Source organism: Eretmochelys imbricata, chromosome 6 (genome assembly GCF_965152235.1).
Source record: "Eretmochelys imbricata isolate rEreImb1 chromosome 6, rEreImb1.hap1, whole genome shotgun sequence".
NCBI classification, from domain to species: domain Eukaryota; kingdom Metazoa; phylum Chordata; order Testudines; family Cheloniidae; genus Eretmochelys; species Eretmochelys imbricata.
The window spans coordinates 23,918,909-23,934,689 of NC_135577.1; the positions used below are offsets into that span (position 1 = coordinate 23,918,909).

Consider the following 15,781-nt stretch of genomic DNA (forward strand, 5'->3'; position numbering starts at 1 on the left):
TACCAGCAGGCCCAGTGATCTGCACGTGGCTTGCAGCGCCACAACATCACTCTGAGCTTGGGACCTGGAGCAGCCTTTGACGAGCCAGTCATCGAGGTATGGGTAGATCTGGATGCCTCAACATCTGAGGTAAGTGGCTACTACTGACATGTACTTGGTGAACACCCTCCGTGCTGTTGTGAGGCCGAATAAGAGGACCACAAACTGATTGTGGTCAGGTCCCATCGTGAAACGCAGGAAGTGTCTGTGACCTTGAAAGATGGCTATGTTGAAATATGTGTCCTTCAAATCAGGGGCGGCATACCAGTCTCCCGGATCCAGGGAGGGGATGATGGAGGCCAGGGAGACCACGCGGAACTTCAGCTTCTTTAAGTATTTGTTGAAGTCTCGCAGGTCCAGGATGGACCACAGACTGCCCTTGGCCTTTGGGATTAAAAAGTACTGGGAATAGAACCCCGTGTTCCTGAACTCGCAAGGAACTTCCTCCACCGCTCCCAGCTGCAGCAACCCTTTTACCGCTTGCACAAGAAGACTCTTCTGACAGGGATCCCTGAAGAGGGATGGGAAAGAGGGTTGAGTAGAAAGAAACTGGAGGGTATAACCCTGTACCACAGTACTGAGGACCCTGCAGTCCAAAGTTATAGTGGTCCATGCAGGGAGGAAAAGAGAAGGTGGTTGGAAAACGGGGAAAGATGGATCCGGGGTATAGTGTGGTAGGTCGCCCTCGAGCGCACCCTCAAAACACTCGCTTGCTCCCTGCTTATTATGGGTCGAGCCCGATGGGACACAAGGTGGAGGCAGGTGGCTCAAATGGCACTTGTAGCCCCTACTCTTCTTACGGGGAGACTCCTGCCGGGATTGGCTCCTTTGACCCTGAGATGGCTGCAGTTTGAACAGCTTATGGGCTGGACAGGGGATGTACAGCCCTACAGTTTTCAAGGTAGTGCAGGAGTCTTTCAGTCCATGCAGCTTACTGTCAGTCTGCTTTGCAAACAGGGCCTGGCCATCGAATGGGAGGTCCTGCATTGACTTCTGAGCCTCAGTCGACAGACTCGAGAGGAGCAGGCAGGACACCCTCCCCATGGAAATGGCCGAAGCCGTGGTGTGAGCCGCAGAGTCTGCCGCATCCGAAGCTACTTGGAGGGCCACTCTGGGCGCAGCCGTGCCCTCTACAAGGATCACCTGGAACTCCTTTCTGGACCCTTCGGGCAACAAGACCTCGAATTTGGCCATGGTCTGCCACGTTGTAGTCACAGCAGCCAAAGAGTGCTTGGTGATTGGCCACTCTCAACTGAAGACTGGATGCCGCATACATTTTTCGCCCAAACAGATTCAGTCTCTTTGAGACTTTATTCTTGGGCATAGCCCCGGACTGACCCTGCCTCTCACTCTGGTTAATGGCCTCAACTACAAGGGAGTGCTCCGAGGCTGGAGCACCCATGGAGAAAAATTAGCAGATGCTCTGCCTCCACCCCCTCCTCGCCTCCTCCTCCCCCAAGCGCACCATGTCCCCACTCCTCCCCCTCCCTCCCAGCGCTTTCCTCCCTAACAGCTGTTTGGCGGTGCTTAGGACTTTCCAGGAGGAGGGGGGAAGAGCGAGGATGCGGCGCGATCAAGTGAGGAGTCGGAGAAGAGGCAGGGCAGGGGTGGGGACTTGGGGGAATGGGATGGAATGGGGTGAAGGGGACTGGGAAAAGGTGGGATAGGGCAGTAAGAGGTGGAATGGGGGTGGGGTGAGGGTGGTGCAGGAAGAGTTGGGGCAGGGGCATAGCCAGGGGCAGAAGGGTGTCAAGCATCCACCAGGCAGAGGGGAAGTCTGCGTCTTTGCAGTTGAGTATACAGATACTCATGGGCTTTATAGCTGGCACAAAATATTTGCGCTCAGCCCTTTTTGAAATGGATGGCAGGGAGGAGAGGGTTTGCCATAGGGCATTAATAATTTTCAGTACCCCCTCATGTAAGGGTAAAGCCACCCTGGTGGGTGCCGTGGACCAAAGGTCATCGAATGGTGAGTCTGATGGCTCCTTGAGTTCCCCTGCCTGGAGCCCCAGGTTGGAGGCGACCCTTTTCAAAAGCTCCTGAAGAGCCATAGCATCATCTTACGGAACTGCATGAGGGGGACCCATAATAGCTTCGTGCGGTGATGATGAGGACGAAGCCGATGCCAAGGTATCTACCACATCCCCTGGTGGTCCAGCTGACTGCTCCCGTATGTCCTCATGGGCCGGAGGGGTCTCTCTCTCTGGGGCCTCCACCTCCAGAGGAGGGCAGGATGCTGCGGCCGATGGCCTATCTGAGGCCCCCACCATTGACTGGGCAGCCTCAGAGGGCTGGGTAAATCCCCATGGGTTCCAGAGTACCACGCCACCGACCATTGGCCAGGAGGATACGGGGTTGGTTGCGGTACCGATGATGTCGATGGTACTGCTGGTGCCAAGGCTTCTCCTGCTGACAAGGACTCCTGTTCAATGCCAGAGTCATAAGCGGAACGGTCGCTGTGGAGTGACCAGGACCTGCTGGACCGGCGGCCTTCCTCCATGCAGTGCTGGCTGCTGTGCCTCAACATCGACCTGTCCAATCGAGATGAGTTCCTCATGTGGGCCCTCGGGGAGATTGGCACCGGTAGACCAGCGATCCATGCCTTACACTGCTCAACCAGTACCAGGACCTAGAGCAGGACTGGGAGCTGGAACAGGCTGGTCGTCAGGAGGATCTCCCTGACCATGGGGATTTGCGTCTCAGTGACAGGTGCCGGCAGGTGGGTGATTGGTGGCTCCGTTCAACTGATCGGTGGCGTGATTGGTGCCAAGGCATTGGAGACACGAAGGGGGGCACATGCCTCCACAGGTCTGCGCCAGGTTACCGGCAAGCCACGCCTCAAATCCTACCATTGGTGTCCAGGGTCCGGAGACCAAAGAGGGCTTCTCTGAGCCTGCCTCCCTACTTCCGAGGCATGATGGCTCCGTGCAGACAAGCGCTGGCAGGACGTCCCCCGCGATGGGGAGCGGTACTGCCGAGGCAGGGACACACAGAACGGTCCCAAGGCGGGTTTACCCCTGGACTTGAGTACCGCCAGAGCCAGTGTGGGCAGCAGCAGTAGTGTCAGGATCTCCTACACTGCCTGAAAGGCCTCGGGCATTGACAGGACTTCAAGTTGATGGAGGCTCTCATCACTGTCCAGCGTGGTAGCCATAGTACAGGAGGGGCTAGACCACTCGACTTGATTGACTGGGGCCCAACTCCCTGACAGAGACGTAGAGCCGCCCAGCATAGGTCTTGGCTCTCCTCCGGCCCTCTCCTTTCCCTTATGGGAAGTGGGAGATCTTCCCCTTGTGGTCCTCTTGGGCTTTTTGGCTGGGGCCGGGGATCGGTGTCGGTTCATAGACAACACCGGCGGGGCGCTCCGCACCGACACTGCACATGCTCGGGGCTGAGTCGGACCTCCGCTCCAGTGCCGGGGTCAGTGCTGACTCCATCAGGAGTGCCCTGAGATGGATGTCTCTCTCCTTTTTTGTTCAGGGTTTGAATAATTTACAGATGCAACACTTGTCGTTTATGTGTCCTTTGCCTAGACAACTTAAACAACTAACATGTGGGTCGCTGATGTGCATAGGCTGCTTACAACGATCACATGGCTTAAAGCAGTGGTGGGCAACCCAGTTCCTTGCTGAATTCACTAAGTCACAATTCCCAAAATCATTTATGTGTAGAAAGAGTAAGAGTAAGAAACACTTATTCCTAACATTATCGTGCAAGATGATGCACATGCATATTTATTCCACAGCAAATATATAAACAGCACACGTGAAATCATTTTCCCTCCTTTGTGAACCATGAAAAAACCTCCAAAATAGGAACAATTTGTCTCTTGCTTTCTACTCAAAGACATTTCCCAGCTTGTTACTTTCTCTTATACTCTATTGTGATCACGCCTAGTCTTTTATGTCACTGTGTCATGGGATCTATCCTCTAAGTCCCATTGAGTAGATGAAATAAAGACAGAACATGAACTGGTGCCACATGTATTCTTAATAGACTTTCCTTCTTCCCCCACCCCACCCCACCCCACAATAACAATACTGCATTATAATCTGTTTACTTGGCACAAATTTTGCTTAGTCCTCCATTCTTCTGTTTTGGCACCAAAGCAGTAATGAAGCATCAATTGGAAACAGACATGTGGTACTAACATTGTACAGCTGTCACAGAACAAGGACTTCCACCAGAAGAGATGTTGTTGGTACCATTATGCCAACTGTCCATCTCAACTCAACACATCTGTCCCCAGTAAAGATGGCATATCCTCCTACAATGTGTAGGCATGGTTCTTTCCTAACTCATAAGCATGAGCGCAGGCAGCTAACTAGCCAGTTAATGCAAAGTGGACATGTTAATGAGTTAGAGTGCTCAAGGCAAAATTCCCAGCCATGAACATTAGTAGAGCTGTCTCTTCTATAAGGACAACCATGTTTAATGAGAATGGTCACTCTTCAATTTCATACTTGAATTAACTCTAAAAATGAATAAAATATGTATCATTCATAGATACCTACAGCTTTTGCTTGCAATTAGGGAGAAGAGTATCAGCATAAATTCAATCTCGTTGGTATTCCTGAAACCTGGTGGGAGGATTCACATGACTGGAATGTTAAAAGCAATGGTTATAATCTATTAGGAAAACTGAGTCAGCAAAAGCGATGGGAGAGTGTCCTAACAGATAAAGAACAAGACGGCAACAAATAGCACTCAAGATTGTGTACTAGTTGTTGTCTGCTGACCATCAAATCATACCAGGGGACAGAATGATCAGTTCCTTATACACCTATCTATACTGTGTAGGGGAAAAAATGCTGCATGATTATGGGAGACTTCAATTTGAGGAACATATACTGGAGATCTCATGCTGCCAGCACTAAAACATCCTTGGAATTTCTAAATATTATAGACAACAATTTTCTAACTCAACAAGTGTTGCATCTAACATGGAGGACTTCTAATTAAACCTCATTGTGACAGAGAAAGAGGAACTGATCACAGCACTAAAAATTAATGGTAATTAGATACAAGTGCTCATTACTTGATTACATATATAATATACAGAATCAAGTCCAGAACAGTAATTTTTATACTTGATGCTTCAGAAAAGCTAATTTTATAAAGCTGAAAACGATGAGCCAAATCACTTGGGAGGAAGAAGTTAATCAGAAAAAATGTGAATGATAATTGGCAATTGTCTAAGAACAGCTTTACCAGATGCCCAAAAAGCCACAATCCCACAATTGAGAAAGAAAGCCAGACTGAAAACAAAAACTACCTGATTTAGTAACATTGAGGAGATTCCATGACAGAGGAAGAAAGCGGATGCTGTGCTAATTTTTAAAAAAACCAAAAACTACCTGATTTAGAAACACTGAGGAAATTCCACGACAGAGGAAGAAAGCGGATGCTGTGCTAATTTTTAGCAAAGAAAAACAGGATGACCTGGGTAATTATAGACATTGGTCCTGGGCAAGATAATGGAGTAGCTAATACAGGATTTGATTACAAAAGAATTAAAGGAGGATAATATAATTAATGCCAAACAACATGGGTTTGTGGAAAACTAAATTGTCAAACTAAATTAATATTTTTATGAGATTACAAGTTTGGTTGAAAAAGATAATATGTTGATTTCATGTACTTAGACTTCCATAAAGCACTGCTACCACGTGACATTTGGATTTAAAAACTAGAGCCACATAAAACAAACATGGCAGACATTAAATGGATTAAAGATTGGCTAATTGATAGGTCTCAAAATAGAACTGTAAAAGGGGACTCATCATCCAATAGGTGTTTCAAATTGGGTTTCGCAGGGATCGGTTCTTGGCCCTACGCTATTTAACATCATCATCAGTGACCTGGAAGAAAACAAAATCATCACTGATAAAGTTTGCATAGGACACAAAAATTGGGGGAGTGATAATTAACAAAGGTCACTGATACAGAGCTATCTGGAATACTTGGGAAACTGCGTGCAAGCAGACAATATACTTTTTAATACAACTAAATAAAAGCGTATACATCTAGGAACAAGAACATAGGACATACTTGCAGGACAAGGGACTATCCTGGGAAGCAATGACTCTGAAAAAAAGTTGGGGGTCATGGTGCATAATCAGCTGAAATGAGCTCCCCGTGTGATTCTGAGGCCAAAACAGCTAATGTGATCCTTGGATGCATTAACAGAGCAATCTCAAGTAGGAGTAAAAAGGTTATTTTACCACCCTATTTGGCACTGGTGCGACCGCTCCTGGAATACTGTGTTCAATTCTGGTGTCCATAATTAAAGAAGGATGTTGATAAATTGGAGAGGATATAGAAAAGTGCTACAAGAATTATTAAAGGATTAGAAAACATGCCTTATAGTGAGACTCCAGGAGCTCAATCTATTTAGCTTAACAAAGAGATGGTTAAGGGGTGATTTGATTACCATCTATAAGTACCCACATGTGGAACAAATATTGGATAATGGGCTCTTCGATCTAACAGAGGAAGGTATAACTTGATCCAAAGGCTGGAAGCTAAACCTAAACAAATTCAGACCGGAAATAAGGCATACATTTTAATAGGTGAGGGTAACTAATCATTGGACCAATTTACCAAGGGTTGCAGTGGTTTCTCCATCAGTGACAATTTTTAAATCAAGAATGGACGTTTTTCTAAAAGATACACTCTCGGAATTATTTTGGGGAAGTTCTATGGCTTGTATTATACAGGAGGTCAGACTAGTTGATCACAATGGTACCTTCAGGCCTTGGAATCTATGAAATAATTCCCTTTTGGTTCTCCGTGCAAAACATGCCACAAAAAGGTGGGGGTTTTTTTGGTGAAAAAGTCAAAAGTTTGCCTTTGAGCTCAAAAATGTGAAAGAAATATCCATATAACATTTCCGCAGAGGAGGGCCCTACATTTTCATAATCCAGAGGACCAATAGGCAGGAATATTTTCAATACAAGCTTTTCTAATGAGTGTGGGTGATTTCTCTAACAATACTGAAGTTGCACAGGGCTGGGAAGTAGTTAAAATGGATCTTAAATAAGAGCACTAAAATCCAATACAAGTTTCAAAAGAATGACCCTATTTGGCCAAATTACACATAACTCTAATATTCTGTTTAATTTTTATAAGTGTCTTAGTGACACTTGATATAATCATTTGATATTGCAATATTTTTAATCAACTTTTAAAGTTCTACTCCCACATTGCTAATTTAGAAAATTTGAAATAGAAAAATGACTTCCTTCTCTCACACAATCCTTCTTGTACAGAAAACATGCACAAATGTGAACTCATACTTCGGTGTTAAGACAATTCAAGACTATCCTTTTCAGAAGAGAGGAATCGCTTTGGGAAAAATCTTAGGAATGAACGGCAAAAAAGCTCTAACTCACTAGCTGGTCTGTGCTAAGGAACTACCCCATTTCAGAGTTATGCACACTACATTAGGCAATGCCAAAAGGGTTCAGTCCAAAACCTGCTGTCACAAAAGATGACGCACTGAAACAAAGTGACTCTCACACGTGGACTACAATGGGAGACTCCAACACTTAAAAGTAATTCCCATGTAATTCACAATCTGCATAAGTCAATAAAAGTAAAGAGATAGTTTCATCATGAATAACACCACTGTTATTCAATATTTAGTAGATGGTAATGACCACTACATTGGATATAAATAAATTGAATTGAATATTGGTCAATTAAAGTGTTAGTTGACTTTTTTTCAGGTTCAAAGTTAACCACACACAAATCTTCAGTTAACTACTAAAGGAAACAATTTTAATCATCTAGTGTACTTCTGTGAGTAACTTACAGTGGAGTCACATCCTATGCGGGGGTTAGGTTCTAAAATCAGGGCGTAAGGTGAAAATCGCACATAGTCAAAATTACCCTTGAAAATCCCTTAAATTGCCCCTAAAGTACAGAATACTGTACATGGTTTTGTGTATACAATCCTGTACAGTAATATATATAAATGTATAATGTATACAGTAATGTACAGTATATAATAAAGAGTACATATACAAGATATAATTTTACAAGTACTGTATTTTTAATTACAGGGGGTCGTCAGGGCTTGATGTCAATCCAGGAGACGGAGGTGACAGAGCTTGGGAGACAGAGAGCGAGTTGTAGACGAAGTGGTTGGCTCTGGTTCAGCTCGAGAAGTTGATTGTGTCAGCTTATCTGCTGCTGGTTGTTTTTCCTTGAAAAACATGGTGATTGGCAACTGTCACTGTTGTCTCTTGAGCTGCTCAAACATTTCTTGATATGGTCTCAAATCATCTGTAATACTACATGTGATTTTGAGGCATTGTTCCATAGAGGGATTGTATTCAGAAATTAAATCATTCAAGTGTTTCGCTGCCTGGAACACTTCAGCAAATTTATGAAGATTCCAACTTGCTGGTTCTTCCTGTTCGTCGTCATCATCTTTGTCTTCTGTAGACGATTTTATCAGTTCCTCTAACTCTTTGTTAGTCAATGTTTCTCTATGGCTCTCAATTAATTTTTCAATTTCTTCCTCAAGGATGTCGAAGAAGCCATCAGCACCCACTTGCCTGGCCACCTGAACAATGCATTTCACTTCTTTGTCAATGGTCGGAAAACCCTTAAAATCATTCACACATTCTTTCCATAGGTTTTGCCAACATGTATTGACTGTTTCAGGCTTGATTGCATCACTTATATTAAACAGGCAATGGATGCAATCAGCAATGTTGAAGGACTTCCAACACTCCATCACATTAAGATTGGGATCAGCATTCATAGCGCTACATATCCATGAGAACGTAAGCCTCATGTACGTGGCCTTGGAACAGCGAATCATGCCTTGGTTGAAAGGTTGGAGGTGGTATTGTGGGGGAGAAAGACTACTTCAAAGTCGTTATGCACAAACCGGAGTGCCACAGGGTGGCCAGGAGCATTGTCTATGATCAACAACACTTTAAAGTCAAGTCCTTTCTCTTTGAGGTACCGCTTGACCTCCGGAATGAAACACTTGTGAAACCAATCCAGAAATAAATCTGCCGTCACCCGAGCCTTTTTATTTGATGGCCAGAACACAGGCAGGAGATTTTTGTTCTTGCCTTTTAGGGCACGGGAATATGCAGCCCTGTAAAGCAAGTCTAGCTTTATTAAATGCCCAGCCGCATTGCCATAAAATAACACAGTCACACGGTCTTTAGCTGCTTTGAAGCCAGGGGCTTGTCTTTCTGATTTCGAAGTGTAAGTGCAGTTGGGCATTTTTTTTCCAGAAGAGCCCAGTCTCGTCAGCATTAAAAACTTGTTCCAGAAGATAGCCCTTTTCTTCTATGATTTTTTTAAATTGTTCGGGGTAGGCTTTTGCTGCCTCTTCATTGGCAGATGCAGCTTCACCAGTAGTCTGCACATTTTTGAGGTTGAAGCGGTTCCTAAAACTGTTAAGCCAACTTTGGCTGGCTTTGAATTCCTTCTCAAAAGACGGCGGGAGGTTTGAACAGCATGTAGAGGCTAAGAGCCTTTTCTCGCAACGTTTTGCCATCGATAGGTTCATGTTTACGGTTCATGTCTTCAAGCCATAAGTTTAATGCCTTTTCAGTCTTCACTAAAATCTTATCATGCACCTGGCTCGTCACCTTACCAGTTACTGGAGCACTTGATGCCACGGCTTGAAAAATTTCTCTCGCTTGAATCTTGATGGCACAGACGCTAGATTCGTTGCGGCTATATTTACGCGCCATGTTGGAGACCGATATACAGTCTCTCAATAAGTCCAACACAGCCAGTTTTTCCTCCAGCGTTGGAACAGATCCTTGTTTCCTCGGTTGAGCACCAGATTAAGTAGTTGGCTTGCGTTTAGGGGCCATGTTCTACGAAAAATATGTACAGTATCTTTAAACACTAGAATCACACTCAGCGCAGCGAGATGCTCATACTATGAGAGGCACGCGGGAACCGAGACCAACTGAGGGAACAGCAGATTCACGTCTCCCATCTCACGCTCAATCCAGGGCATACGCTCATTGAGTGGAATGGTGGGCGGAATCGCCCACACTATTTACAGGTATCTTGTTATTTTTCTTTTTTTTTTTTTTGCCAAGCGCGTATATTTGAATTCATGGAGGTTAAATTCACACATGATGTGACTCACCTTGTATTTCTGTCTAAGCAGCTCTCCAGTTAGCTGAAGTATATAACAGGTCTGTTTTTTAAGCTAATAAGAATACAGCAGATCAATAGTACAGCTATCATTCACACAAATGGATCAGCAGCCATCAAACAAAAATACTACATCTACATTAACCATTGATAGACTAGTAAAGAATTTATTGTGATAGAACCAATGACTCTGGCCTTCAATAAATTCATCAGTATTGCAATGGTTATGCATAGAAGTCAACTATAAGAAGCTCAGATCTCTGGATAACAAACTTTTGGTTAATAAGAGTTCAGAAGAGCAACTGGTAACTTGAAGGACTTCAGAATATTGCATAAGGAAGACACCTGCAGCTCTTCTTTACGGACTATTCAAAATCAACCAGAAGGTAAGATTTTTTTCTCATTTAATATCCACAATCTGCTTTTGTTTTAATATCCTTGAGCTTGCTAGATTGTGGTATTTACAATAATTTCAACACCAGAAGGGCAAATATCTATCTTACTACTAAAACTGTAAAAATGAGCAAGACATGGGAAAACTATATTGGCTATGTGTCAGACAGGATGCCTGGCTGTTGTGAGGCAATTAAAATAAAACAAATTAATAAAGGGTGACTGGATAGCTATGGAGATATATCCTATTAATTAAAATCCAAACAAAATCAGTAGTGACCAGTAGATGTTATGATAAAGGCTATTTGGTTACCTCCCAGTAAGTCATTTGAGTTTAGTAGTTTCTACCCAGATTCCACTGGATTCACACACACACAAACCATAATTCATTCCATCTCTTGCCCTTTGTCTTTTCTAATTAGTTCATGATCTCTTCAGAGCAGAGACTGTCTTTTACTATCCCTTTGTACGTAATGCCTAGCACAAGAAAGTCCTGATCTCAATTAGGTTCTCTAGGCTCTATCATAAATACAAAAATATAGTCAATGGAAGCTCCCAAAAGGGATTATATCTGTATCCTTTATTCCTTAGTAGTTCAATTCACTGTGGTCAGAGAGCTACTGTCTCATCTATGCTTACAGATAATGGTGATGGCTTAAGAAAGAAGCTTCAATTTTCACTCTATGGGCCAGATCCTTGGTCTAAGCACTCAAGTCTAAATCACCTTCCTTTACCCTAATCCTGAGGTATATTCACTTTGAAACATAACTTAAAGCAGCACTCAAGCCAGCTCTAACTTGCATCAGCAGTTAGTCTCCTCGTAACCCTTTTGTCAGATGGGGATTACCAGAGTACAATGCACTCTTGTCCCTCTCCACTCTTGCCCCAACCCACACAGGACTAGAAGCAGGGGCGTAGCTATGTCAGCTTTATACTATTCAGTGATTCCGCTTTACATTATTCAGTGATTCCATCATTCAGGACAGCTTTCTGGCTGTATCAAGGTATCTGAGCAACACAAAACATCTGGAAGGTGAAGACAAAAATTTAGCCTTGAGTTATCCAGAGGTCATGATGAAAATTAGAAAGCATGTGTTGCCAACAGTGATACACAGGGCAATTCAAGTTGTCTGGAAGCCAGACAAATGAAAACAAAAGATGATATGCTGCTGAACAAAGATGCTACAGCCAACCTTGCTTCACTTTCAGTGGGCCTCTGGACATAAAATAATGATGTGTAATGGAATCCTCATTTCCGAAGATGGTACAGCACAATATAGTCTACTGCACGTAGGCAAAACTTCCATTGTGTAAAGAGCCAAGACAGATGATACAGCCTTCCAGGTTCATTTTTGGGATCTACTGCCCTTTTACAGAACATTTTGCCAAGCTTCAAATATATCTTTGTTATTTAAAAGCTTTTGTACCGGAATTTCTAGAAGATTGACTTACTTCACATGAAGAAGGAAAATAAAATCACATTTTTATTGAAAACTATAGCAGCCCTTAAACAATGGTGGAGTTCTCTTCCCCAGTGCCAAACACAGGAATAGAGTATCCAAAAGGTGTGTATGCATGTATATGGTTAGAACTTGAGACTTCTGAGAGTCATGCAATCTCCATAAATAAAAATGCCATTCAGCTTCAGAGATCCCAGAGAACTTTACAAACTACATTACAGTACCACTGAAATGAAGTTTGGGATGGAAGATACGTCAGCCCACGGAATAATAAACCACAGTGCAAGAAAGACATTTTTCATCAGTGACCCTGGGCCAAACCCCTGCTCCAAAAGAATCTTCAAAGGATCTTCAATGTTACACAGAAAGGACCTCCATTTTCAAGGTCTGCTGTCAGCCTACCATAACCTGAAAATACTAGCAAGTTTGCAGATATTAAACAAAGATACCAAGCTACACAAATAGGAGACAATTAATATAGTTTGGGAACACAGGATTTTTCTGTAACATGATTAGTTTTTGACAATGCGTTATATTGTTTAAAATACCAATGGTGTTCAGTGGATAAGATCTTTAAAAACAGTGTGTATCACAGTTCCCTTGTCAGTTCTACTCTTTCAGTTTGGGTATATAAAGGCACATGTGACAGATAGTAACTGTCTATGAATGCAGTCCAAGAATTTCACATGTTAAAAAAGAGTACACTTAATTAAGAACCAACTTTACAAAGAAGGACCCAGCCTCCTTTGCAGATACTTCACCAAAAGCCTGCTTCTCAGTTTAAAACCCTAGTAAAAGGTTTTGACTTTTTTTTTTTTAAATCAAGAAGTCAAATCACACTGAACCAAAAATCCAGTGGGCAAAGGTTTTTATAGGTTCTAAGTAGTAGAAGATAAATCTGTGGCTAAACAGCAAAGGACAATTGACATAGTATTAATTTGGGACAGATGCAAGTCTATTTTCATGTACATCACATGATTTACCCAGTCTGAAGAGTCACAAAATATTCAGTTCAAGCTTTAAGTATTCTGTTGAGAAATCTTCCCTAATGGTTTATAGGATCGTATAGCAGAATCCCTGCAATACTAACATCTGCGTCCTCAAAATTATGCCTAAATTTACACTGAAACCTAAAGCGTCTGTAGTGGGAACTATATACTACAGAGAAACACCTTCCTCATGGGCATGATTCTGCCACTTACCTCAGGTTCCTTAAGACAAAAATAGGTATTGCCATACTGGAACAAACCAGCGGTCCAAGTCTACTACTGAACAATATCTTTAAGGTGCCATGCTATTAACCTCTTTCTATTCTGTGAAATGATCATTTATTCCTATCAATTCCTTACTCATTTACCTCTTCCAAAGAAATTCAGGAGGTAGAAAGGCACAACTTACTCTGGTTTGTCTCACTGTATTATACTTCTATTTACTTGGAGACAGTGGAACAGTGCTGTTTCTTTTGAAAATATTTCTTAATGTCCACCCTTCTTTTTTATGTTTTTCCATCCAAAAAAAATATTCAACTGTTTTATTTTAATAAAGGGAAAAAAGACTAGTGAGAAAAGCTGAGCACTAATAAACAACTCTACACAGAATGAAAAGGAGTACTTGTGGCACCTTAGAGACTAACCAATTTATTTGAGCATAAGCTTTTGTGAGCTACAGCTCACTTCATCGGATGCATACTGTGGAAAGTGTAGACGATCTTTTATACACACACAGCATGAAAAAATACCTCCCCCCACCCCACTCTTCTGCTGGCAATAGCTTATCTAAAGTGATCACTCTCCTTACAATGTGTATGATAATCAAGCTGGGCCATTTCCAGCACAAATTCAGGTTCTCTCACCTGAAGGATGACCCAACACTCTCACAAATCTTGGGAGACAGGCCAGTCCTTGCCTACAGACAGCCCCCCAACCTGAAGCAAATACTCACCAGCAACCACATACCACACAACAGAACCACTAACCCAGGAACCTATCCTTGCAACAAAGCCCGTTGCCAACTGTGTCCACATATCTATTCAGGGGACACCATCAAAGGGCCTAATATCATCAGCCACACTATCAGAGGCTCGTTCACCTGCACATCCACCAATGTGATATATGGCGTCATGTGCCAGCAATGCCCCCCTGCCATGTACATTGGTCAAACTGGACAGTCTCTACGTAAAAGAATAAATGGACACAAATCAGACGTCAAGAATTATAACATTCATAAACCAGTCGGAGAACACTTCAGTCTCTCCGGTCACGCGATTACAGACATGAAAGTTGCAATTCTTCAACAAAAAAACTTCAAATCCAGACTCCAGCGAAAAAGTGTTGAATTGGAATTCATTTGCAAATTGGATACAATTAACTTAGGCTTGAATAGAGACTGGGGGTGGCTAAGTTATTATGCAAGGTAACTTATTTCCCCTTGTTTTTTCCTAACACCCCCCAGACGTTCTTGTTAAACCCTGGATTTGTGCTGGAAATGGCCCACCTTGATTATCATACACATTGTAAGGAGAGTGGTCACTTTAGATAAGCTATTACCAGCAGGAGAGTGGGTTTGTGGGGGGGGGGGAGGGGGAGGGAGTGAGAAAACCTGGATTTGTGCTGGAAATGGCCCAACTTGATTATCATTCACATTGTAAGGAGAGTGGTCACTTTAGATAAGCTATTACCAGCAGGAGAGTGGGTTTGTGTGGGGGGGGGAGGGGGAGGGAGTGAGAAAACCTGGATTTGTGCTGGAAATGGCCCAACTTGATTATCATTCACATTGTAAGGAGAGTGATCACTTTAAATAAGCTATTGCCACCAGGAGAGTGGGGTGGGGGGAGGTATTTTTTCATGCTTTGTGTGTATAAAAGATCTTCTACACTTTCCACAGTATGCATCCGATGAAGTGAGCTGTAGCTCACGGAAGCTTATGCTTAAAGAAATTGGTTAGTCTCTAAGGTGCCACAAGTACTCCTTTTCTTTTTGCGAATACAGACTAACACGGCTGTTACTCTGAAATCTACACAGAACAATAGTTGTGATGAAAAAGCTTATTTTGGAAAAGGGAATTAATGCAAACTTTATGTACCTTTAAAAAAAAGTTATGCAATGCTAGAGGCTGTGTCAGAGAACTATTACCCCCTCTAGAGTTATAAAAGGCAGATTCCTGACAGAATCCATAGGCTTTCACAGGGCAATCTGGGCCTCCTGAAAAATTGAATGTTTAAAGATGAGCACTCCCCTTCTGTCCCACATCCCCTTGACTAACAGGGTGTAGAAGTCACTTTAAAACATAATAATACATACATTTTTAATGTATAAAGCATCCTTAGAGAAAGTGCTCAGTTCTGAAGAAGTGGGAGTGACAGAAGTGCACAAAGTCCCCAATCTCAGAGCACAAGCAGCAATGGTCATCCCATGATCCAGGTCTATGTTCAAGTTGCCAAATGTACGATGGGTACTGTTTCTCCATAAACATAATATTATGTACATGGTACTGTTTGTTCACACAGAGCAACTCAAATGACAACTTTTGCTGAAATAATTTAAAAGTGGTTTTTGAATGCTTTAATAAAAAGGCAATATAATCTCAAATAGTTTGGAAAAATCACATACTTGAACTTTAGGTTAGGCCTTCTTCCCTTGTGTGTGCAGGCTATGGCTTCTGCGCTAGGTAAAAACATGAAAGTGATCACTAGAAGGAAAAAAACATCCGATGAGGTGAGCTGTAGCTCACGAAAGCTTATGCTCAAA

The 15,781-nt window shown here is 42.9% G+C and overlaps 1 protein-coding gene across 3 annotated transcripts in view; it reads right to left on the reverse strand.

Moving 5' to 3' along the window:
- The window catches only part of CHID1 (chitinase domain containing 1), a 251,785-nt gene that overhangs the window by 87,123 nt on the left and 148,881 nt on the right, over positions 1-15,781 (reverse strand). The gene's annotated exons all lie outside the window — the stretch shown is intronic.